General features: G+C 45.8%; 1 protein-coding gene and 1 long non-coding RNA gene across 2 annotated transcripts in view; both read left to right on the top strand.

The window, feature by feature from the left end:
- The first annotated feature begins 6,516 nt into the window (after positions 1-6,516).
- LOC139057327 (uncharacterized) overlaps positions 6,517-23,851 on the top strand; it is a 63,261-nt gene continuing 45,926 nt past the window's right edge. Inside the window, exon 1 of the mRNA XM_070535289.1 lies at positions 6,517-6,650. The gene's annotated coding sequence lies outside the window, so the exon portion shown is untranslated. The remainder of the gene's footprint in view (positions 6,651-23,851) is intronic.
- Positions 7,596-9,143, top strand: LOC139057322 (uncharacterized). The gene is made up of 3 exons (XR_011512687.1): positions 7,596-7,680; positions 8,518-8,629; positions 8,812-9,143. It is a non-coding gene; the product is annotated as an uncharacterized lncRNA (long non-coding RNA).

Below are 23,851 nucleotides of genomic sequence, written 5' to 3'. Positions count from 1 at the left end.
TGCTCAACCGTGGAGGATTTTATAATTGCTACAAAGAGATTGTCTTGAATTCTTAAACATTTTATTTTTGTTCATTTCCTCCAGTTAGCTTTACCATTTTCAGTTTTTTAATAAAGATAGCCTAATTTCATCCAAATCTTGGCCAATTCCCCACAGTGGGTGTGCGCCATCGCTCAAGGAATACCATACCATACCATACCATACCAAGCGTCGCTTATTGCCTTGCTGCGATAGTTTTGTCATAGTGGATGCTTAATTGTGCTTTTTGGACGCGAAGCCATCCGAGGCGATGACAGACGGCACACCATCACCAGCGTCGAGCACGCCTCTTCTCACTGCGTCTCGCACGGATAAAGTGTAAAGCTTGCAACGTAGGCATGAAGATGTCCGGTTCCTGTTTCTCCAACAGCGAGCCAATGGACTCCGACGATGGCTACACCGTCGTGGAGGGCAGGCGAATGAAGAGAAAATACCGCAAGACAACCAACGACGTGAGTGAGCAGGGCCCCAACGGACCGCCTACTCCGACTTACAGGATCGCTTTTGTGCCGCTCGATGTGTCTAAGAATTTAAATTCTGTACACAGATAGATTCTTAACACTTACCTTGGTAATGTGGCTCCGAAAGGAATTAACGAAGTGCGTTTTAACACCAAGAAAAACATAGTTACAGTGGAAGTAACGATGCAGGCCGCACTAGAAAAATTGAAAACCGTGCGCATACTAGGACACATAGAAGTCCGGTCGTTCATCGTGCACTGTGGTCGCACTAGGGCAGGTGTTATTTCCGATGTCGTGATTGACATCAGCGACGAAGAGCTACGAAGGCTTCTGTCTTCAACAGTGAAGGTCATTGATTTTCACCGCATCGGTGGATCGAGGAGCGTCAAGCTTCTTTTCGAGGGAGACACGCTACCTGATCATGTGAAGGTGGGCTAAGTGAGACACCCGGTGCGTCCTTATGTGCCCCGGTCACTGCAATGCGCCAAGGGCCTTAAGCTAGGCCATGTCAGCGCTGTATGCAGAGGCCATACGGCATGCCTCCGCTGTGCCGGCAGCCATGACGTATCTTCGTGCTCAGTGAAAGAAATGAAGTGCTCAAATTGCGATGGACCCCATGAGGCCAATTCCAAGGAGTGTCCTAAACAAAAAAAGGAGAAAAAAGCACTGAACAAAATGAGCAAGACAAGTATGTCCCACAAGGAGGCGGCAGCGTCAGTGCAACAGTGCGAGAGGCGAGCGCGTCATCGGAGGAGACGAACGCGCATAGGCCCGTGCGCGCAAACTGTAGCTCCAAACGAGAGCTCTCTGGCTCCAATTCCGCAGGTCCAGGAGAAGGTAGTTGAAATGGCATCGATAAATCTCTCTAAACCATTGCTTCAAGCCAGCTGCGCAGGCCCGGAATCGAATGTATGGCCACGCTTGCCGCCGCGCACACGGGCCTATACTGCCCCTATTGCTCCCTCGGGAAAACCATTGTTTTTTTTTTTAAGGTAGAATGTAGCAATACGCGAGAAAGTTTGTGGGGATGCGCGACTCTCACGCGTCCCCTGAATGCTGTTTTCCCGCATAGCTCCGGTCTCCTGGAATTCGGCTTCGCCACTGCGGCGGTCTGTATGCTTGCAGGGTAGTACGAAAAACAGCGCGAGTGTTGCTCTGCTAACGCCAGCTAACGGTGGGGTTAGTTAGGCACAAAAAGGAGAAAGCTTTGTCTCTTTGGCTCGGAATCGTCCAGCGGCGCGGATGTTCTGCGCGTGCGCCGATCCATGCCTTCTGCGAGACTGTCTCGCGAAGCCTTCCCATGGACGAACATGATCGTTCGAACGCGCCACCGTTCGCGTGACCGTACGCGCGAACGACCAGGCGTTGATGTCCAGCATGGGGCGAACATAATATTCGCTCGTTATCCGGTCGCGGTGAGTCGGACTTCCGCGATTTGTCGCGCGCCCATCGGCATATTTTGTTGGTAGCAATCGGCTAGCAGGCATTGGTCTATGAAAGGTGCAATAAATGCCCTTGTGATTGTTTGCACTTCTGTGTTGTCGTTCCTTTGTCTCATGTGCACGGGTGAGAACCCCACAAGTTATAATCCGGCATGACTGACTCAGAACTAGCCCCGCACGCCCGAGAAATTAGAGAGTTTTAGCCCAGCGGGTTTACGGCCAGCGGAGCGGAGCGGTCTCCACCGTTGCGCCAGCGGAGCGGCGCGCGAAAAAAGAATTTTAGCCCAGCGGATCACCCGCTCGAGCGGGGTAAAGAGCGGGGAGCTCTGCTGCCCCACCTAGTGATTCGAATAGGAATTACTGAGAAATGAAATTGAATTACGCTTGCTTTTATTATGCAAGAAATGTTGAATAAAGATATATTACATGTTCTCAGTGCATTATTTGTTAATAATGTACTGAGTATTAATGTACGGGTCAGCGCGGCAGTCGCCGTCTTCGATGCAGAACTGCCGGCGTTCATGTTCGCGGCTGCCGTCTTGCATTTCCCATACACGCCCGCGCGCCCTTACGCACGCTCGCGCGTTGCGTATACGCTCCGCTGGGGAGTGCTTTCCAGCGGTGCTCCGTAAAACCGCTGGCCGCCTCAGCGTGGTGCGCATGCGCAGTCGCGTCTCCGCTCGCCCGCTCCGCTCCGCTGGCCGTAAACCCGCTGGGCTAAAACTCTCTAAATTCTCTCCGTCGTACCTTTACACACAGCGGTTACCAAATGGGGTGTCAGGGCACGCTGGTTCACCTGTTTGACCGCGCCGGCAGCCAATGTCCGAGCGCAAACTCGACCCCCCTCCGCCATGCCGGCACGCCTAGGGACAAACGCACGCTACACGCGCAAAGAAACTTCTCTCATAGAATACTTCTCCATCGTAGTGCCTAGGCAGGGTCATACATTCAATGAGCAAAGCCCCCCCCCCTCCCCCCAGACTTTCTCTCTCGCACCGGCTGTTACTCGCGCCTGCGCAGAAACGCTGAGCGCCGCGAGAAACGCCACGCACCGCTGTACCAATTAGCAATCGTAAAAGTGCTTCCCGGGGACACGAATCCTAGCTAATGAAGCAGACTACGTAAGCGAGAAGCGTTTTCGACGGAATAATCGTGCGCTTTGAGCTAGCTGTTTTATTTTTACTGCGGAGGAAAGCTGTTTTGCTTTACCGAGAACCTTACATTCAGTGCCTTCATTTCATTTTTTCGGGGAAAACGTCAAGTTGGCGTCACGTTACGAAAGCAAAATGGGGCCATCAGCACCATTTTATACGTGTCTCGTCTACGTCACGCATCGAAGAAAATGGCTGAATGTCCAGAATAGCGCCCCTACTCTCGGCACGCATGGCCGCTGCACGGTCGCCATTATCCGCCATGTAGACTGATTGGCTGTCGAGAGCTCACGTGCCTTGAAATTTGTGCCGGGAAACGGAAGTGTTGCGAAATGCAGTTTTGGGTTTTCATCAAGATGACGAAACGTAACGTGGGGCTGCACATTTTATCGACTAATACTTTTTTTTTTCTTGACGGCTATATTGCGGCGTTCGCGCTTTAAAAGAAAGTGAGCGGTAGCGTACAGAAGCCATTGCAATGCATCTGCAATTTCGCGAATATTTGGCGGTGACCCAAGATAGGCGCCATGTCAGCTTGCTGATTGGTTGAAGGAATATGCCGTGGGAGCGTCACAGGAAGGGCCGTTTTGTAAACTTCAATTTGACGTTCCGTGACGTTGCGCCGGACTGCCATTGCAGAAATTTTCCGCCATAATTTGTGGTGCGACGAGCCGCGCGAATCATGCTCATGAGCAGCATATGCAATGGTGGCCACGAGAGGAATGCGTATCACCAAGTTTTCCCCGTTGTTTGGCGCCATGAAAATCTTTTGTTCATAACGCGTGCTCATAGTATTTGCATCGCTCTCGCGTGGTATTGGCATTTTTGTTTTACACTCTTAAAACGGTTGCACCCTTTGGGGTGTATATTTGTCCCACAACAATAATCGTCATCTGCCTTGCTTGCGTTTCGTTTCCTGAAAACTCGGCGCTCGCTACTTTCCTGTCGAGAATGCTGCGTCACACTGATAACGCGCATGCCGTTCGTGACTGGGAAGTGCCGGGCTCGCAGCGTTAAAGAAAGCAAACGCGGGCAACACGGATGACGATTATTGTTGCGGGACAAGATACGCCCCAAAGGGTGTAAATTTTTCTAAGAGTGTAGGCCACCACTTTTTAAAAGAACGCGTTTATATGAAATAATATTGGTTGAACACAGAAAACTTTCTGCAACGTCCACTTTTCACTGCTGCGTTTGTATTCTAATCCAGATTAATGCCTTTTCGCACAATCACAAATTATGACAACGGCGTCTTCTTAGTTTATAAAAAGGAGTTTACGTAAGGCGGCGCCTGAAGTTTCCTCACGTAAAGCCCATTAAACTTCGTAAAGTAGCACCACGCTTTGAAGAATGCCGCTTCCCCCTCGGGCACTCTGGCCGAAGCCGACGCCGTGTCGCTATTGGCCTAATGACATCACGTGGGCCCTCACGCCAGCTTTATTTACAGTGGCGCTTCAGCGCCATTTTCGTTTCAAAGCGTCTACGGAGTGACGAGGAGCGCACTTCTGTGTTGTTTTGATTTGCGAACGCCTTAAACTTTCCTGTCGAGAATGCTGTGTCACACTGATAACGCGCAAGCCGTTCGTGACTGGGAAGTACCGGGCTCGCAGCATTAAAGAAAGGAAACGCGGGCAAGTCAAATGACGATTATCGTTGTGAGACAAGATAAGCCCCAAAGGGTGTAATTTTTAAGAGTGCGCTCTAAAAAAGGTTTACACCCTTTGGGGCGTATATTTGCGACACGATAGTAGTCATCTGCCGTGCTTGCGTTTCCTTTCTTGAAAACGCCGCGCCCTCTACTTTCCTGTCGGTAATGCTATGTCACGCTGATAACGCGCATGCCGTTCGTTACTGGGAAGCACCGGGCTGGCAGCGTTAAAGAAAGGAAATGCGGATCAAGATAACTGGCAGGGGAGGGAATAATTTTGCGGCGTAGTCCACCGTGACATGGAACGCCGTGGGGGAGCTGCCACAGCCCGGGCAAGAGTCTGCATAGCGGTCGAGGTATCTCACGTACAGACACTGCCGTGTCTCCTCGGAAACAGAAAAAATTGCAATGCGCACAACGTCCTTCTCTGCAGTGGCCTCCGAAATGCGTGCGCACCCTACTCTGCGTGGCACACAGAAACCCGTACAAAGTCCCAAGCGCTAAAAATAGCTCAGCGCTTGGTGCGCCCGGCTCCGAATGGGAATGAGTTTACGATGATTATGATGATGCTGATGATCTTAAAGATGGTGGCACCCTGAGGGGAACTTGCCAAGAATCGGGAGAAATGAGTTCGATACCCCGCGGTTTTGTTTTCTTCTTCAAGACTGAAGCTCAGCGTAAGGGTAATGGCCGGTAGGACGCGGTAAACTATGTTTAGAGCTTTTGACTGCTGTCGCAGTAAAAAACGCCTCAAAGCACACTTTTTATAAGAAAAAGATAAGTACAAAAAGAAACAACTCACAAAAGTGAATATCAATAAACTGAAATGGCATTAAGCAACTGGTCAACAGCTATCGACCGATAAGATAGATATGACATTCCAGCGGTTGATTGCGCGAAGAAAGTGAATTTAGAAGTGTCTGCCCATGCACGGTTCTTGAGGTTCAGTTTGCTATGACTGCGCATAAAATAGGCAATCAGAAAGAGCTAGCTGGGGCGCACAGTTCACATAATCCGCCACGGTTGCTTAGTGGCTATGGCGTTGGGCTGCTAATTCACGAGGTCGTGGAAACGAATCCTGGCCACGGCGGCCGCATTTCGATGGGGGCGAAATGCGAAAATGCCCCTGTACTTAGATTTAAATGCACGTTAAAAGGCCCCAGGTGGTCCAAATTTCCAGAGTCTCCCACTACTGTGTGCTTGGTAATGAGTTCGTGGTTTGGGCACGTAAAAAATCCATAATTTAACTTAATTTTGACAGTTTACATATATTGAGAAACATAATCACAAAATTAGCCTATCTTTACTGCGCACTAAAGAATACAAGCCTGGCTCGCGTTATGCTCATGCGCAATGTCGCTTGCCCTGCCCTCTGGATGTGAAGATATCAGGTAGTTTTAGAAATAAATAGGACAACAAAAGTGTTAATTTAAACGCAGGTGCTTCGTGGGGAAAGCTCAGCAGCGGTGGTCGTGTCAAGCCTCTATTTAAAGAAACATGTACATTGCACCAACGTCGGTCACAAGAAGAGTAGGGGGAAATAAACGAGATAATGCGGGCTTGATCGGGATTTCACAATGGCACAGAAGGAAAGCGCTGTTTTTGCTCGCGGGAACGAGCGCCCTAATGAAGCCGGAGCCAGCGACGGCGGTGTTTGCCCACCTTTACACGGCTGAGAAAACGTTAGTCGCTGTTGATGTGTGCCACTATAATGCATTGGCGGCGCTTCTCCGGCAGCACCGCTGAGGTCGCGAAGCATCTGAGCAAGTCAATAAGTCGCGCTGTCAAGAGGCTACGAGGAAAGCGTCGTGCAGCCGCATTCCACTCACGCCTGTTCAGGTGTCAGCCGAGCTCGCGGGCAACTGCGGGTGGCAACGAAGGGAAAGCTACGGAGGCACAGCGCGCACAGGTGAGAGCGCTTCTAAAAAGAGTCCCGCGTTTTAATCCAGGTTCGTTTAAGCAGGGGAAGGGAAAACATAAACACCTTATTAGCAACAGGTAAATGAAGTGCACCACCGAACGTGAAAGTTTACTTATTTTGCGGCTTTTCCCTTCCGCGTCTGGGCAAACGCGAAACCGTCGCACGTGAAGCTGCATCCATTCAGCGTTTCTTCCGAGCAATGCCAAACGCTGGCGGACTACTTGGCGCCGTAACACACGTATAGCAGCCACGCGCCCGTAGCTTTCCCTTCGTTGCCACAGTTCGTTGCCGCGAGTGCAGACGGTGCGGTGACCAGGCTTTCCTCTTCCCTACCCTTACGTCTGGGTCTGCGCATGCGCAGTACCGTTGCCCCTGATTCTTGCGTACGCAAGCCGCTTGCGTCCCCTAACCTAAAATCTCGCTGCGGCTCGCAGATGGCCAGGCCCCGTACACTCTCAAGTTCAACTAATGGCCACAGAGGGCGAAAAAATCGACCGCGCGCCGCTGCTAACAAAGCCGACCTAGTAGGATCACCTCGGGATTCGTTCGTTAGTTCCAACATTTCCCGGTAGAGGCGTCGTAATAAGCGCAATTTTATCTTACAAACTTTCTCTTACAATTACCGAAGCATTTTCTTTTACATAAAAACAGGGCAAAATTATCATTGCTAATTAGATATTGTACTCTTTGTTAGTAAGTTTATTGTTTCTTCGCCATTATGAACGCAAATAGCGTTCAGCATCATCGATCTTTCACGTGACCTCTGGCCTGGATTTAAAATTTTTACCGGTATTTCCGAGTGCACGGCGGCACGGATTCATTCGTTCGTACACTCAAGACTGGTTGCTTCTTTGTTTCTAAAACTAGTTTCTTGCGCTTCTATGTAACTTGGGGTGAAGTTACGTGTTTGCAAGCGGACATGTAAGCCCGGCAGTTGGGTTTCGGTCGTGAGCCATTCGGAACAGGTCTGCATCGAAACGGGAGCTGGATTTTGCTGCGGCTGACAACGGCAATAACGGTGAGTCGTTTAACACCGCTGCTTCAATCGTTATATAATATCTGTCTCATTACCTTCCAGGCGGGCACAAGTTAACGAACTAGATCTTGCATTACATATGGGCAGTGAGGATCTCAGTTGCTGTTTCCTAAATAAACCTTTACTTGCGAGGCTGTCGTTTGGTTTACACACACAACCAGGAAAGAAAGAGCGATATCGGAACGCGCGTCTCATTTTTCATGTTATTGTAGCCGTGGTTGTAGGTGACTGAGTAGCCTTATCAATATACAGATTAAACTTTTTTTCGAGTCGGCCGGCAACGTCTGTCGTCCACAAAACCGAATAATCCTTTGGTAAAATGAAGTGAAAGTACAGAATTTAATGTATTAAACAGTTGCAAGCATGATACCCATATTTCGTACTTGTTGGTTCCAAATGTTCTTGCTGTTCAGATTGGTTTACCGTAGGGCATTTATTTTTGCAGTAGTGAAGCGGTGCGTCACGTTCGTGGAGAAAAATAATGCATCAGTTCTAATAGCTTCATGACTTTCATGCATTTGCTTGAGTAACTAGCAGTGTGATCACTTCTAGAGCATAAATGAACCCACAAATGTTCTCATTTGTGATCTTAATAGTACTTGCGCTGTTGACATGCATTGTAGTTAGGCAGACATCAATTTTATGGGCAATAGCAATATTTATTTAACATGCTGCTTAAGCACCCTAGAATAGACAGTGTACATTTGCATGTGTTCTGTAGTCGCAAATCATTACAACATATATGTCACACCTTTTTGCATTTCATATTGCAAAACTTTGCTTTTTCAATTTCTGATTCAGTCAAAATTTCTGTTCCAGACATGCAGTAATGAGGACGGCACCAGTATAAAGCAACACACTCCACGCACTAAACAGAAGCTGCTGCCTGCTACGACAAGGTCATTGTGTGGACATTGGCTACTACTACAAGGTAAACAACATATGGTTCAGAAATAAATATGTTTGATCTATGCTGTATTGGCTTGCCGTTTGCAGCAGATATGAATGTTTGTTCATATATATGGTTCAGTATAATTGGTTCGAACATATAAAACCCACATAAATTTGGCTAATCTGTGCTATATCTCACGTGTCACCGTTTTGCCCCAACAGAGTCTATGCCAAGCACATCTTGGTCATCACAGGAGCTCCTATCTGCACCAACAGGAAGGGGCTGGATCCGAATTTGCAAGGCTTTTACACCAAGAACAAAGAAGCACATGCACAAGAATATGGATGAGATATCAAGTCTGCAAAGGACTGTGTTAAGACTGCAAAGAGCTTCAGCCACCATTCCACCAGCACGGACATTTGGCTGAGTCATCCAAGTAACTCAAAAAGGACTTTCTAGAAATTCTTCGTCTTCAGATGCACCTGCAACATCTGACCAAGCACGGACGACGCTGGCCAAAAGATTGAGTTTCATCAGTTCGTCCTTAATCAGCTTCCAAGCCATGTTAATTCCGTTTGTGCGAAGTGTAATTTTTCTTCTATAAATGCAAGCTTTCTCATTGCCCATTTTTGTTAGAGGTTATTCATCCTCATCCAAATATAAAGGTCAACCTTTATATTTGGATATTTCGCTGATACTTAATACCAGTCACTGTCTAGCAGCCTAACATATCTGTAGCAGTATCTTCTAGTGTATGTTGTCATGCGCAATTACTCTCCTGAAATAGCTGATGCAGCATCGGCATGCGTCTTGCATTAACCTATGCACATGTGCTATGCACCATTTTACTTTTCTTGGTGTTTTTAGCCTTCAATGCTTGCAGAGCAGAGTGGCTTCTCTCTTGAATGCAAGCTTTCTCATTTTCCATATTCCTAGTCTCGTTGATGATTGCTCCTCTTCCTTGATAGCCTGGGTCTTTGTGCAAGCTACAGTGAAGTGATTGATTGCAGAATCTGGTTTTGCTGCCACACTTGGTTGTGGTAACTGTGTTACAGATGTGGGGGCCTGGTCAGTTGCATTGGTAAGCAGTCCCTCGAGGTAAGCATTTGCTCCTGCAGTCCGCAAAGCGACATAGACTCCCAGTATACACACACCGTAACTGGTGCGCCCCGTTCGTTCTGGCCTGCTGCAGCCATGGGCAAATTGTGCTTGTGGCCTACCTCGGCCATGATTTGCTCAAAACGGAGACCAGCATATGTGCTTACATGGTTCGAAGTGTATGAAGTTGATAGCCGTATGGGTGGAAAGGCCCGCAAGAATGGCTGCCGAAGGTGATGCCCACAAAAGCGACTTGTCCACATTGCGACAAAGTGGGACACAAAGTGTGAGCCACACATAGCGGCCCCCGAAAGAAAATAAATGTGCAGGTTGGAAAGGAGTTAACGCTAAAATGCCGGGTAGTCCATGTTGCTGTGTTGGTTGCGGCAGCAGATGCCTGCGTCACCTGATTGCTTCGCAATGGAAGTTGCTCATCTTCAACGGCAACTGTTGGTTCAAACAGGTGCAAGGCTCTGTCCAATCTGTTTGTACCGCAGGTTGTCGCTCGTTACCAGACCACCACATGTGACAAAGGCAAGCATTATGCCTGTAAGATGGTACGTAGCCAATGTATAATGTATTGTCAACCTCAAGCGGTGACTGATTGCCGTTTAATTTTGCTGTTATGTCACTTGGTTACGGTCGCAGTTTTATGTTTTTCGAATATTGCTGCCTGGTCGGTTGCACTGGGAAGCAGCCTCTCGAAGTAAGAATTTGATCCTGCAGTCTGCACAGCGACATAGACTCCCAATTTACGCACACCGTGATTCGTGCTCCCCGTTCACCCTTTCCTGCTGCAGCCATGGGCAAATTGTGCCTCTGGCCTTTCTCGGCCGCGATTAGGCATGAACGGAGACCAGCATAAGTGCTTACATGGTCGGACGTGTATGAAGTTGGGTGGAAAGGCCCGCAAAAGTGGCCGATGAAGGTGATGCCCACGAAAGCGACTTGTCCATATTGAGACAATGTGGGACACCAAGTGTGAGCCACACATTAGCGGCCTCCAAAAGAAAAGAAACATGCAGGCTGGAAAGGAGTCAATGCTAAAATGATGGGTAGTCCATGTCGCTGTGTAGGCTGCGGCAGCAGATGCCTGCGTCACCCGACTGCTTTGCACTGCAAGTTGCTCATCTTTAACAGCGACTGTCGCCGCAAACAGGTGGGACACTCTGTCCAATCTGTTTCTGCTGCTGGTTGTTGCTCGTTAGTAGACCACCACGTGCGACGAAGTCGGGCACTACGCCTGTAGGTAGGCAGCTCAATGTACCCTAAGAGACCCGTGTATGTGAATGCTCACTGTTGCCATATGGTTCGTCGCCAATGTATGATGTATTGTCTGAACCTCATGCGGTGACTGATTGCTGTTTAATTTTGCTGTTATGTCACTTGATTATGGTCGCAGTGTTATGTTTTTCGAATATTGCGGCCTGGTCGGTTGAACTGGGAAGCAGCCTCTCGAAGTAAGAATTTGATCCTGCAGTCTGCACAGCGACATAGACTCCCAATTTACGCACACCGTGATTCGTGCTCCCCATTCACCCTTTCCTGCTGCAGCCATGGGCAAATTGTGCCTCTGGCCTTTCTCGGCCGCGATTAGGCATGAACGGAGACCAGCATAAGTGCTTACATGGTCGGACCTGTATGAAGTTGGGTGGAAAGGCCCGCAAAAGTGGCTGATGAAGGTGATGCCCACGAAAGCGACTTGTCCATATTGAGACAATGTGGGACACCAAGTGTGAGCCACACATTAGCGGCCTCCAAAAGAAAAGAAACATGCAGGCTGGAAAGGAGTCAATGCTAAAATGATGGGTAGTCCATGTCGCTGTGTAGGCTGCGGCAGCAGATGCCTGCGTCACCCGACTGCTTTGCACTGCAAGTTGCTCATCTTTAACAGCGACTGTCGCCGCAAACAGGTGGGACACTCTGTCCAATCTGTTTCTGCTGCTGGTTGTTGCTCGTTAGTAGACCACCACGTGCGACGAAGTCGGGCACTACGCCTGTAGGTAGGCAGCTCAATGTACCCTAAGAGACCCGTGTATGTGAATGCTCACTGTTGCCATATGGTTCGTCGCCAATGTATGATGTATTGTCTGAACCTCATGCGGTGACTGATTGCTGTTTAATTTTGCTGTTATGTCACTTGATTATGGTCGCAGTGTTATGTTTTTCGAATATTGCGGCCTGGTCGGTTGAACTGGGAAGCAGCCTCTCGAAGTAAGAATTTGATCCTGCAGTCTGCACAGCGACATAGACTCCCAATTTACGCATACCGTGATTCGTGCTCCCCATTCACCCTTTCCTGCTGCAGCCATGGGCAAATTGTGCCTCTGGCCTTTCTCGGCCGCGATGAGGCATGAACAGAGACCAGCATAAGTGCTTACATGGTCGGACCTGTATGAAGTTGGGTGGAAAGGCCCGCAAAAGTGGCTGATGAAGGTGATGCCCACGAAAGCGACTTGTCCATATTGAGACAATGTGGGACACCAAGTGTGAGCCACACATTAGCGGCCTCCAAAAGAAAGAAACATGCAGGCTGGAAAGGTGTCAATGCTAAAATGATGGGTAGTCCATGTCACTGTGTAGGCTGCGGCAGCAGATGCCTGCGTCACCCGACTGCTTTGCACTGCAAATTGCTCATCTTTAACAGCGACTGTCGCCGCAAACAGGTGGGACACTCTGTCCAATCTGTTTCTGCTGCTGGTTGTTGCTCGTTAGTAGACCACCACGTGCGACGAAGTCGGGCACTACGCCTGTAGGTAGGCAGCTCAATGTACCCTAAGAGACCCGTGTATGTGAATGCTCACTGTTGCCATATAGTTCGTCGCCAATGTATAACGTATTGTCTGAACCTCATGCGGTGACTGATTGCTGTTTAATTTTGCTGTTATGTCACTTGGTTATGGTCGCAGTGTTATGTTTTTAGAATATTGCGGCCTGGTCGGTTGCACTGGGAAGCAGTCTCTCGAAGTAAGCATTCGCTCCTGCAGCCTGCACAGCGACATAGACTCCCAATTTTCATGCACCGTGATTCGTGCTCCCCGTTCGCGCTTTCTTGCTGCAGCAATGGGCATATTGTGCCTCTGGCCTTTCTCGGCCGCGATTAGGCATGAACGGAGACCAGCATACGTGCTTACATAGTCCGATGCGTATGAAGTTGATAGCTACATGGGTGGAAAGGCCCGCAAAAGTAGCTGATGGAGGCGATGCCCACGAAAGCGACTTGTCCATAGCGAGACAATGTGAGACACCAAGTGTGAGCCACACATTAGCGGCCCCCGAAAGAAAAGAAACGTGCAGGTTGGAAAGGAGTGAACGGCTAAAATCTGGGGTAGCCCATGTCGCTGTGTAGGCTGCGGCAGCAGATGCCTGCGTCTCCCGATTGCTTCGCAATGCAATTTGGGCATTTTTAACGGCGACTGTCGCTGCAAATAAGTGGCACACTCTGTCCAATATGCTTCCGCTGCTGGTTCTTGCTCGTTAACCTGACCACCACGTGCGACGACGACGGTGAGCCGTTTACGAGCTCGCGTCAATGATTCCAGCGTATCTCGACATGCAAATTTTATTTCTGCTATTGCACGAGGATGTACACTGCTTGTCTTCTGCCAATAAAGTCGCGCGTTCTGTTCACTCACTTGTGGCTTGTTTGTATGGGCGTCAGTAGAGGCTCTTGGCAATTAGAACGCACCAGCTAAGCGGCAGCGAAGGCATTGAGGCATGCCGCATAGCCTGCAGGGCAAGCACGGCACGTACCAGCGCACGCGACCGGCAAAAAACGGCCATATTGAATTTTGCGCTAAAAAAAAAAAGTTTGCACTTCCGCTTCCGGATTGAGCAACGTCATCTGGCGTCCCCGAAAGTTAGTTCCATGCGCTGCCGCTGCTTATTTTCGAACCACTGCCAAAGGTACAGTTCCCCTTCTCTAAAGTTGTTCTTTATTCTATGAGATGGCTGCGTAGACATTGAGGTGCCTTGTCGAGTGGTGCGTAGGCTAGCTGTGCAAACAGCGCAGCGGGCGTTATTATCCGAGAAGAAGAAGGCGCCCACTTTTATGAGCCAGCTCCGCGGGCCGCCGTGTGCACAGTGCCGCACTTGGCGCGCACCTCTCGGCCTTGCGGGGAGTGAGTAGCTGTACGACTTTGTTTCTTTCTTTTTGGGGGGTGGGGAAGCAGCCACACAGTTCGCCTGCGAACCAAACAACGTGCCAATTTATTGCATGTTGCTGTGACTTTCGTGCATTATGATATCGAGTAATATTGCTATTGATCATGAATATTGATCATGAACAGCAGGCTGCCATTATCCCTCAAGAGAAAAGTGTATAATAGCTGTGTCTTACCAGTACTCACCTACGGGGCAGAAACCTGGAGGCTTGCGAAAAGGGTTCTACTTAAATTGAGGACGACGCAATGAGCTATGGAAAGAAGAATGATGGGTGTAACGTTAAGGGATAAGAAAAGAGCAGATTGGGTGAGGGAATAAATGCGAGTTAATGACATCTTAGTTGAAATCAAGAAAAAGAAATGGGCATGGGCAGGACATGTAATGAGGAGGGAAGATAACCGTGTAGCGTTCCTAGTTAAAGGACACAGTAGACTTAAAGCATTGCTGTGGAACTGGCGTCCATCTCGTCTACATTTATTTCTCACTTCTTTCTTCTCTTCCTCTGTCCCCCCGGTTCCCGCGCTTCTTCATCTTCTATTCGAAGGCTCATACCGCTTCACCCTTCCAGGTTTCTTTTGCTAACCCCTCCTGGGGTAATACTTGAAAACGTTTCCAATCGAAGCACATTCAACTGAGCCCCGTTCACCAATGTACCACACTCTTCAATATTCCTTTCTGAGTGGCTGTCTTTGTCACAGAGTAAGGACCATAAAATTTGGCACTGGATTCTCTTACTCCTTTCCTAACTAGGATGAGGTCGGCGACTTGAATGTCTGGGATAACTGAGCAATGTCTCTTGTCAAAATTTTTTTTCATTCGTTTACGGTACCTCTCCTCCTGTGATTTTTGTTTCCTTTCCTCGACGATCTTGAGATTTTCTAGCAGCCCCAGCTCAAGGTCCGCTTGAAGAATAGGGGTCTCTCCTGAAGAAGCGAACTGCGGGCTGCATCCCAAGCCACTGGTGTAGGAGCGATTGTGATGTCTTACAGCTGCTTCTAAAGAGCATGTCCATCCACCAGGGAAACTATCGTACATCCTGATGTATTGCTTCACATCTCGTATAGCCCGCTCTGCAAGCCCATTCGCCGCGGGATGGTATGGTGCACAGAATTTGATTGATATATTGTGGTCTCGAGCCCACCTTGCTAATTTTTCACTCTTGAACGCTGGTCCGTTGTCACATACGATCTTCCTGGTTGTCCTAAACATATCCCGATGGAGGAGGGCGATGACACTATTCGCATCTTCTTGTCCTGCCCGTGCCGCGACCATCCTGGTGCACTCATCTATGGCCAGAAGAAAAGCTTGCGTTTTTCGGACTCCTTCTCGTTTCTTATTTAGCTCGGCAAAATCCAGGTGTATAACTTCAAAAGGCACGTTCGAGTGGCAAGGTATTATCATGGCGTCCGTAGGCTGCTTGTATTTCACTTTGTTGACTTGACAAATGTGGCATGAACGAACGTATTGATTGACGTCTTCTTTCATGTGAGGCCACGTAAATCTCTTGACTAGCTTGTTGTAGGTGCGCCAAAATCCGTCGTGTCCTCCAGATTCTGGGCTATCGTGGTACAAATAAAGCACCCTGGGAACCAGCGTTGGCGGGACTTGATAGCGACCTGCCATAAAATTTAATTGTTCAGTGCCTTCCCACAATTTTACTTCATTGATCTCTTCCGATTGTTCTTTATTGGCCTGTATCATCAGTCTAGACAATGCATCTGCATCAGTCAAAAGGGGTCCAGGTCTGTGGGAGATGGTGAAATCAAACTGCTGCAAGTAGTTCACCCATCTGGCGATACGTCCCTTAGGTTGGGTCATATTCAAGAGATGAGTGAGTGCCTGGTGATCCGTGAACAAAGTAAACTTCGCACCTTCTAGGTACGTACGGAAGTACTGAATTGCTTTAAGGACAGCAAGAGCTTCCTTTTCAGTAGTGGTGTAGTTGACTTCAGGTGGCTTGAGGGTGTAGCTGTAGTAGCCTACTACATGTCGCTTTTCTCGGCCGGATGCTTCTGGACATTTCTGGTACAAGACTGCACCTGTTCCATAATGTGAGGCGTCGGTATTGGGTGAGGGAATAAACGCGAGTTAATGACATCTTAGTTGAAATCAAGAAAATGAAATGGGCATGGGCAGGACATGTAATGAGGAGGGAAGATAACCGATGGTCATTAAGGGTTACGGACTGGATTACAAGGGAAGGGAAGCGTAGCTGGGGGCGGCAGAAAGTTAGGTGGGCGGATGAGATTAAGAAGTTTGCAGGGACGACATGGCCACAATTAGTACATGACCGGGGTTGTTGGAGAAGTATGGGAGAGGCCTTTACCCTGCAGTGGGCGTAACGAGGCTGATGATGATGATGAATATTGCTACAGATATATTAAATCTTTGCGGATGCCAAGCGCAGTCAAGGAGGTCAGGAAATTAGGATGGGTGACGTAATTTAAAAATTGGCAGGTACAACTTAGAATCAGCTAGCTCAAAACGGAGGTAATTGGTGATCGCTGAGAGAGGCCTTCGTCCTGCAGTGAATATAAGTATAGGCTGGTGATCATGATGAATGTTTTTTGCGTACCTGCTGTCTCACGTACAAAGATGCACTTATGTGTAAATAATTGTGGCGTCTGGAAGACAAACAGCATGTAAAAAGCATCGTGGTGATATCTTGAGCAACGCGGCGTTTTTCTTTCTTTGTTGAGGCTGCGCTTATATTTACACAAATAACGAAGTTTAGCATATTCAGTCAACGATACAGCTGTTTGCTCAGATGTTCGGTGTTTGCTGTACGTAGCTTTTATGGCATGAATGTACACTTCATCGTTTTTTCGTTTTTTCTTTCGCTTCTGAAGAAACCCGAATAATAATAATAATAATAACAACAACAACAACAACAACAACAACAACAACAACAACAACAACAACAACAACAACAACAACAACAACAACAACAACAACAACAATAATAATAATAATAATAATTACTGACACACATCCAAAAGCAAAACAAAGAAACGGGCCTGTCTAAGTCCGCGAGGACTTGTGCGACTAGGCCCGGCAGAGTCGGTACAGCGATGTGGTTACATATTTACATAAAAAGTGAAAATGTAGACATTTACATAATAACACGTTTTTTTTCAACTTTGAGAAGAATGTTTGGTAGTATTAACCGTTAACAGACAATGACATAGTAAATAAAGAGAAACACATAAACAACTTAAGTAAAAATCAGGACTAAATTTAAATTTAAAATCAATAATTTCTTCAACTGTTTTTTCGTAGTTGCCAAAAAGAATTCATCGGCCAAATCGTTAAATATTTTTGGGATGTATACATTTCTCGCTTCACCATACTTAGTAGCGGAATAGGGTACCTTAAAACGTTTTTTTATTTCTTAACAATCGAGGTGCATCGTATGCCTCTTTGAATTCATCGCTCCAATTATGCCGCATAATAACAGCTCTGGTAAATAAATACTCCAATGTGCAAAATCCTAATTCCTGAAAAATGTTATTGTCGTTAAGTGTAGTACCATAAGCCACATTTTTAAATATATTTTTTAGTAATTTATCGATCCGATTTTTCCAGTGCTCTGTACAAAAGGCGAAGATCGTTATACCATACCTCAGCACACTGTACGCCAGTGCATGTACTATCATTTTCTTGACTGGTAGAGGTACTAAACCCTTTATGTTGAAAAGTAAATATGCAACACTATGTAGTTTGGCACACACAAACGTCATGGGATGTTACTAAGACATGCCGCTGTTGAACGTTATACCCAGGTATTTGAATGTCTCCACATAATCTATAGCAGTACATTTACATGAAATACAATGCTCATTATGTAGAAATATTGGCAAGTTTATTTTTCGAGTTTTTAATGGACTACGAAAGCACGTGATTTTGCTTTTCTTAGCATTGATATATACACAGTTTTCTTCAAACCATTGCATAGCCTTATGAACTGCATTTTGTAGGGCGCTAATAGCTTCTTCATAATGGATATGACGAGTGAGTAGAACTGTATCATCTGCATACTTTTTAGTTTTTTTAAATTTTTTTCATCATACTGCAACCCTGTGACAGGGTTATTATAGGAGTGGGTTACAGGAAGAAACAGTAATAATAGTAATTGTCAAGGTACATATGCTGAACAAGTACAAATAAGAAGGAAAAGTATACGTACAACAGTAAGTATGAATACGAGTATTGACAAGCATACCAATAGAAAAAATAAATAATCATATGGAAAATATAAATAAATGACATCAGGTTGATGAGTATGTTACAAGTGAGTTTTGCAACATCTCAAGGAAATCATCAATTCTTTGCTGTTTGACTACAAGTCGGTCAAGGGTATGAACAATTGATACACAGTGGCTTTTGTAATTATCATGGCAAAGCTGCTCATAAATAAATTGAATAAGAGAGGGGACAACACGGATCCCTGTGGAACCCCAGCTCTAATATCTTTTCTAGCGCTAACAATTTCTTTACTGCCCATGACCACCTGTGATCTATCATGTAAATAATTGCAAATAAGATCAAAAAAGGGTCCCCTGAAACCCAAACGAAACAACTTTTCCAATAAAATATCGTGATCTACAGTTTCGAACGCTTTTGCTAAATCCAAAAACAAAGCACAATTATACAGGTTCTTATCTAGAGCAGAATATAATTCATCGGTGAACTCTTCTAACAGTGTAATAGTACCTCGCTCAGCAACAAATCCAAACTGTCTTGGTGTTAGGATTGAACATTTCTTTAAGAAGGAAGTCATACAATCAAACAGAAACTTTTCCAGTATTTGAGAGAGTATAGGCAAAACAGAGATAGGTCTATAGTTTTCAATTTCATCTTTTTTTCGGCTTTGTACAGTGGCTTAACAATCGCCGTTTTTAATGTCCCCGGAATTGATGCGGTGCTTATAAAACCATTAATCATAAAAAGCAGTATGTCTGCTAATGTATCAAAATTTCTTCTTAGTGTGGCCACAGGCAACCCATCTATACCAGGTTGTTTATTAGGTCGGAAAGTAAAAATTATTCGCCTCAGATCTTCCTTCGACAACGTGGGCAAAAAATCAGTTGCTTGAACAGTTCGCTTGAGTGAGCAAGTGTGTCTCTGCGACTGCGCAGTGTTAGAAAAACGCGTGAAAAAATTATTGAAATTATCTACCACTATATCTGGCTTCTCTGAAAAAGATTCTAAGAAATTCGCAGGTGCCGCAGTACTGCCTCGGAGCGTATTTATTAAAGCCCAAGTTTTTGCAGAATTTTTGTATGCTTGAATAAATCTGTCTAAGAAATACTGCCGTTTTGCTGATCTCAAGAGGGCAACGACCCTATTCCTCGCAATCTTATATTCCGTTTTCAAGTCTTGATTCTTCGGCGCACGCCTGCTCCTTTTCCACAACCAGTCTCTGTAGGAAATAGCTCTCATTAGGTCGGCTGTGAACCAGGGGTAACTTTTCCTTTGTTTTCTAGTTATTGTGTACATACTAGAAAGCTCAAATTTTTTCAACTGCTCACAAGATTTTTCATAAACTTTAGCATAATTAGAATCTTTAATCATTTCCGCCCAGTCAAACTGTGCAATCAAATGATCAAATCTTTTCCTGTTGAAAATCTGCACTTCTAGTTGATTGCTATCATGTTTTTCTTCTGATTTGTCCTTTTCGGGCAGGGGTAAAAGTGCCTTAAGGCGACATGCGACAAAATAGTGATCCGCTATCTTTTGCCTTGTGATACATGCCGCTAAAGAATAATTCGGTGCTCTTATTGCTGTGTGGTCTAGACAGGAGGACACTAGTCTATTTTGTAAGAGTTGTTCTCTTGTAAGTTGATTTATAGTCACTTGTAAGCCATAGGTTGATAAGATGGAGAGGTAATCCGACACAGTAGTCGAACTGATGTTCAATATATTAATGTTTAGGTCACCCGCCAAACAAATTTGATCTGCTGCTTTGTGGTCTTCTAAAATTTCTTCAAGTTCACGCAAGAACCGTGTGACACTGTTATTAGGCGGACGATAAATAGCTATCAACAATAATGCTGTGTTAATAAGCGTAATTTTTACTGTCAAACTTTCGGCGTGGTTTAAAGAAATGTCCGTAACCACAGTGTCATATATTAACAAACAATGCTACACCCCCTCCTCTTCGTTTCTGTCGTGACATGAAATGAGCTTTGTAACCCTTTAATTTGTAAATGTTAGTGCAGTCCTCTGGTACCTTTGTTTACACTATTATAAATGTATCTACTACATCTGCGACTGATTCCGTTACCTCTCTAAATTCCTCCCAATATTTTTGTAGACTTCTGATATTAATTCTAATTACTGTGAAACCGTGTTCACGGCTGGTAGCAAATATATCTTTGAACTCATTGAAATTTGAGACAGAGGAAAAATTCGTTGCCATGTTGCTTATGAAATATTAAGAATTTCGGCTAGACTCTTAATTCGGATCAGGGGTGCATCTTCATTCTTCTTCACGAAAATACTTCCGCCCTTGACCCATGCAAATTTGTAGTTCTTTTCTTTTGCTGTAGTTCTAGCTCGCCAGAACAGATTTCGGTTCATTCTTGTCAGATTATCATTGATGAAAAGCCTCGGCAGCTGTCCAATTTGATGCAAGCGCTTAGCTTCCCCAGCGCATCAAAAGACGCATCCCTTGCGGTCACGGAAGAAAAACGTACTAGTACTGTTGGGTTCGTCTTATGTTTGTTTGGTAAGCGATGCACCGCCTCGATATCAGAGCTACAGAAACCTGATAGCTCCAGTTTGCTGGCTATGTTCGATAAGACTTCTGTTAGGTTTTCCTCGTGTTTGACAGGTAGCCCTTCAATTGCCATATTCACTTTTCTGCCATACTGCTCACTCTCATTTAGATCCTGCTGCAGCTGCTGCAGCTGTTCCGCCTGTGTCTCCAGTTGCGTTTTCATGTCAGCAATTTGTGCTTCACGCACAGCTTCCCGTTCTTTACGGGCGGAAAGCTGTGCTAACACCATGTCGTATTGTTTAGACAAAAAGGAGACTGTTTCTTCTAGGTCTTTCATTGTTATGCTCAAGTTTGTGAATTCTGCTTTGAGGAGGAGCAGAGAATCTACTTTTCCATGTAAATTCAGCAAAGAGGTCAAAGGTCAAAGTGGCTTCTGAAGTGTCTTCTTCTGGTGGAGTCGTACTCGCAGACTGTGAGCCCGCCTCCCCTCGTTGCTTTACCGCGCGACACGTCTTGCACACCCATGATTCACGTTTACTTTGACTCTTCGCTGCGAAAGTATTTTGAGCTGGACCTGAGCATTGTTCAGCCAAACGCTAAGGGTTCCCGCACTCCGAACAAGTAATGAAACGACCATCATCGGGTAGCAGTTTGTTACAAACAATACAATTGTCCATAATAACACTCAACAAGATACACTCTGCAGTCGGCGGCCCACACGCTTAGTTAAATTCACAAAGTAAGTACAGTACCTGTAAAATATGTGTGTTAATGTCCGGTTGTTGAAACGCCGCCGACTGCAGATCGTCCTGTGCTGCAGGCTGTTTAAGTAGGCGTTTCTGCCAGGGTTTCCAGAGGCTGGTGTGATTTCCCAAAAGCCCTCTGCGATGACGTTTCTGAAGCGGCGATGGCTTGAAAACCGGATGAAGGCCCAATCCAGCAGTAGAATGTTCTCGGATGATAACACGTGCGAGCCTGTAAAATATGTGTGTTAATGTCCGGTTGTTGAATCGCCGCCGACTGCATTAATAACTATAATGCATAATAATAATAATAATAATAATAATAATAATAATAATAATAATAATAATAATAATAATAATAATAATAATAATAATAATAATAATAATAATAATAATAATGAATGAATGAATGAATGAATGAATGAATGAGCTTATTTCTCCTGTTTACAACAGAAAGAAAGCAGAAGCTAAAGGCCATGTGGCCTGACGGAGGCCTCTGCTCCCACAACTATTCGGCACGCAGGCCGTACGTAGCAACATGTATCATACATACATACTGAAATCAACTGGAGAGTCGCGAGACAGAATATTATTTTCGTGAAAGAAAACAAGTATATAATAATAATAATAATAATAATAATAATAATAATAATAATAATAATAATAATAATAATAATAATAATAATAATAATAATAATAATAATAATATTACACAGCCACGTCTTATCTGTGTCTCGGAATTCATGGATCCACTGCAAACTCAACACTGGCCTGGCGGTCTTTGGCCATACTTGGTCCTTGCGCCACAAAACACCTCGTTCATCAATAATAGTAATAAAAAAAAACAGAACAAAAATACCTAGGTGGGCATGGCATACACCCAGAACAGCGTGAACTGACAGCATTGAGCAAAAGACCCACAATACAATGTTTCGCTGATGCTAGAGTCGTTGTACTGAGATTACTCAAATCAAGACCGCTGAAAATTTTAAGGATGTTGTCCACGGGACGTTGCGGTGTCGGCGCGCTCTGCCAAGATTCGTTGCAAGTTTGACGATTAATGACGGACTTTTGAACTTCGCAAAATACTCCTTAGCGTTCTCACCAGTACCTATATATACAAGATGTCTACATGGACACCCGGAAAGTTTTACTTCGCTGCATCTTCACGTCTGCTTTTGGCTATTAAGAATGGGCGAATATTCGAGACATTCGAACAACGAATCAAATCGTGCCCTATTCAATTCGGAGGAGGAGGAGGAGGAGGAGGAGGAGGAGGAGGAGGAGGAGGAGGAAAAAACTTTATTCAGGTCTTGATGAAAAGAGCGCTACGAAGACGCGGACTAAAAGAACAACATGTACGACGGGCATGTTGTTCGCGTCCGCGTCTTCGTAGCGCTCTTTTCATCAAGTATGCAAAACTAACTCGCCCACATCAAGCTTCTGCTTATTCAGGTTTTGTACAAGGTGTTGCCACTGCCTGGCTAGTCACATGTTGGGACCGGGAGGTCAAGCCTCCTAGCCCTATCACGGGCGTAGTGGACAGCCAGGACTTGAGGGATATGATCGTGGCATCTAATCATTCCTGAAAACCGATTCCGGTAAATGCCATGGGACGAGCGACCCACACTCCCAGAGAATATGTTCAAGCATGCATATCTCCTTTTTGCCATATGATATTCATGTCTGCAACGTCATACCATTCCTTCATTTGTGCAGTCTTCGAATGAATGGTCACTGTTCGTAAATGCGCACATTTTTGGAATCCTTTTCGAATATTTCAGAGCGTCAACTGCACCCAATTAAACATGATATTGGAGCAAGAGCACGGTAACTTTTCACCCCTGCTGGCATAGTATAGGCATATAACATGAGAACTTGCATAGTGGAGCAGGCTACGTTGATTAGGTAGCCATACTTTACAGGCTCTACAGCGATCATTCGAGCTCTCTGAAGAGTCCTGTGCGTGCGAAAAAACTACTTGTTTACTCATAATGCACTGTTTGTGCTTTTAGTAAACAACGCTTCATAACATACTACGTAAAACAGAAACTTGCTAACATTAAGAATACTAGGATGTGAGCGTTGCTTTATTATAATTATGACAACGGTTCATTATTTGAGAACTATTCGAAAACTATTCGATTCGAATTTGATTTGGGCTCCAAAATCACTATTCCCACATCCCTAGTGGCTATCGTTAAAGTCGCTAGCGCGCCGATGACACGGCACAGAGAGCGAGAACGAGCGTGGCTGCATGGATTCCTAAAAGCTGACGCTGCTGCTTGCAGTGCGACCCGTGGCAACTGCACCTGTCCCCCTCCCCCCGCCTCCACACACGCACGCAAAAGATGCGCACGTAAAAACAAGCAAACAAAACAAACGGAGCCACGTAGACACTTCATTAAAACGCCCAATTCGCGTTTTTCGTACTTTAGAATTGTCCAAATATATTCATGATCTTATGTGATTGCGCAAATTGCATGGCTTACATAAAGTGTTTAGATAATTAATTGAAGTGAAATAATATTTTAA

This window comes from Dermacentor albipictus, chromosome 1 (genome assembly GCF_038994185.2).
Source record: "Dermacentor albipictus isolate Rhodes 1998 colony chromosome 1, USDA_Dalb.pri_finalv2, whole genome shotgun sequence".
Lineage (NCBI taxonomy): Eukaryota > Metazoa > Arthropoda > Arachnida > Ixodida > Ixodidae > Dermacentor > Dermacentor albipictus.
This window is presented reverse-complemented; position numbering and strand designations above follow the sequence as displayed.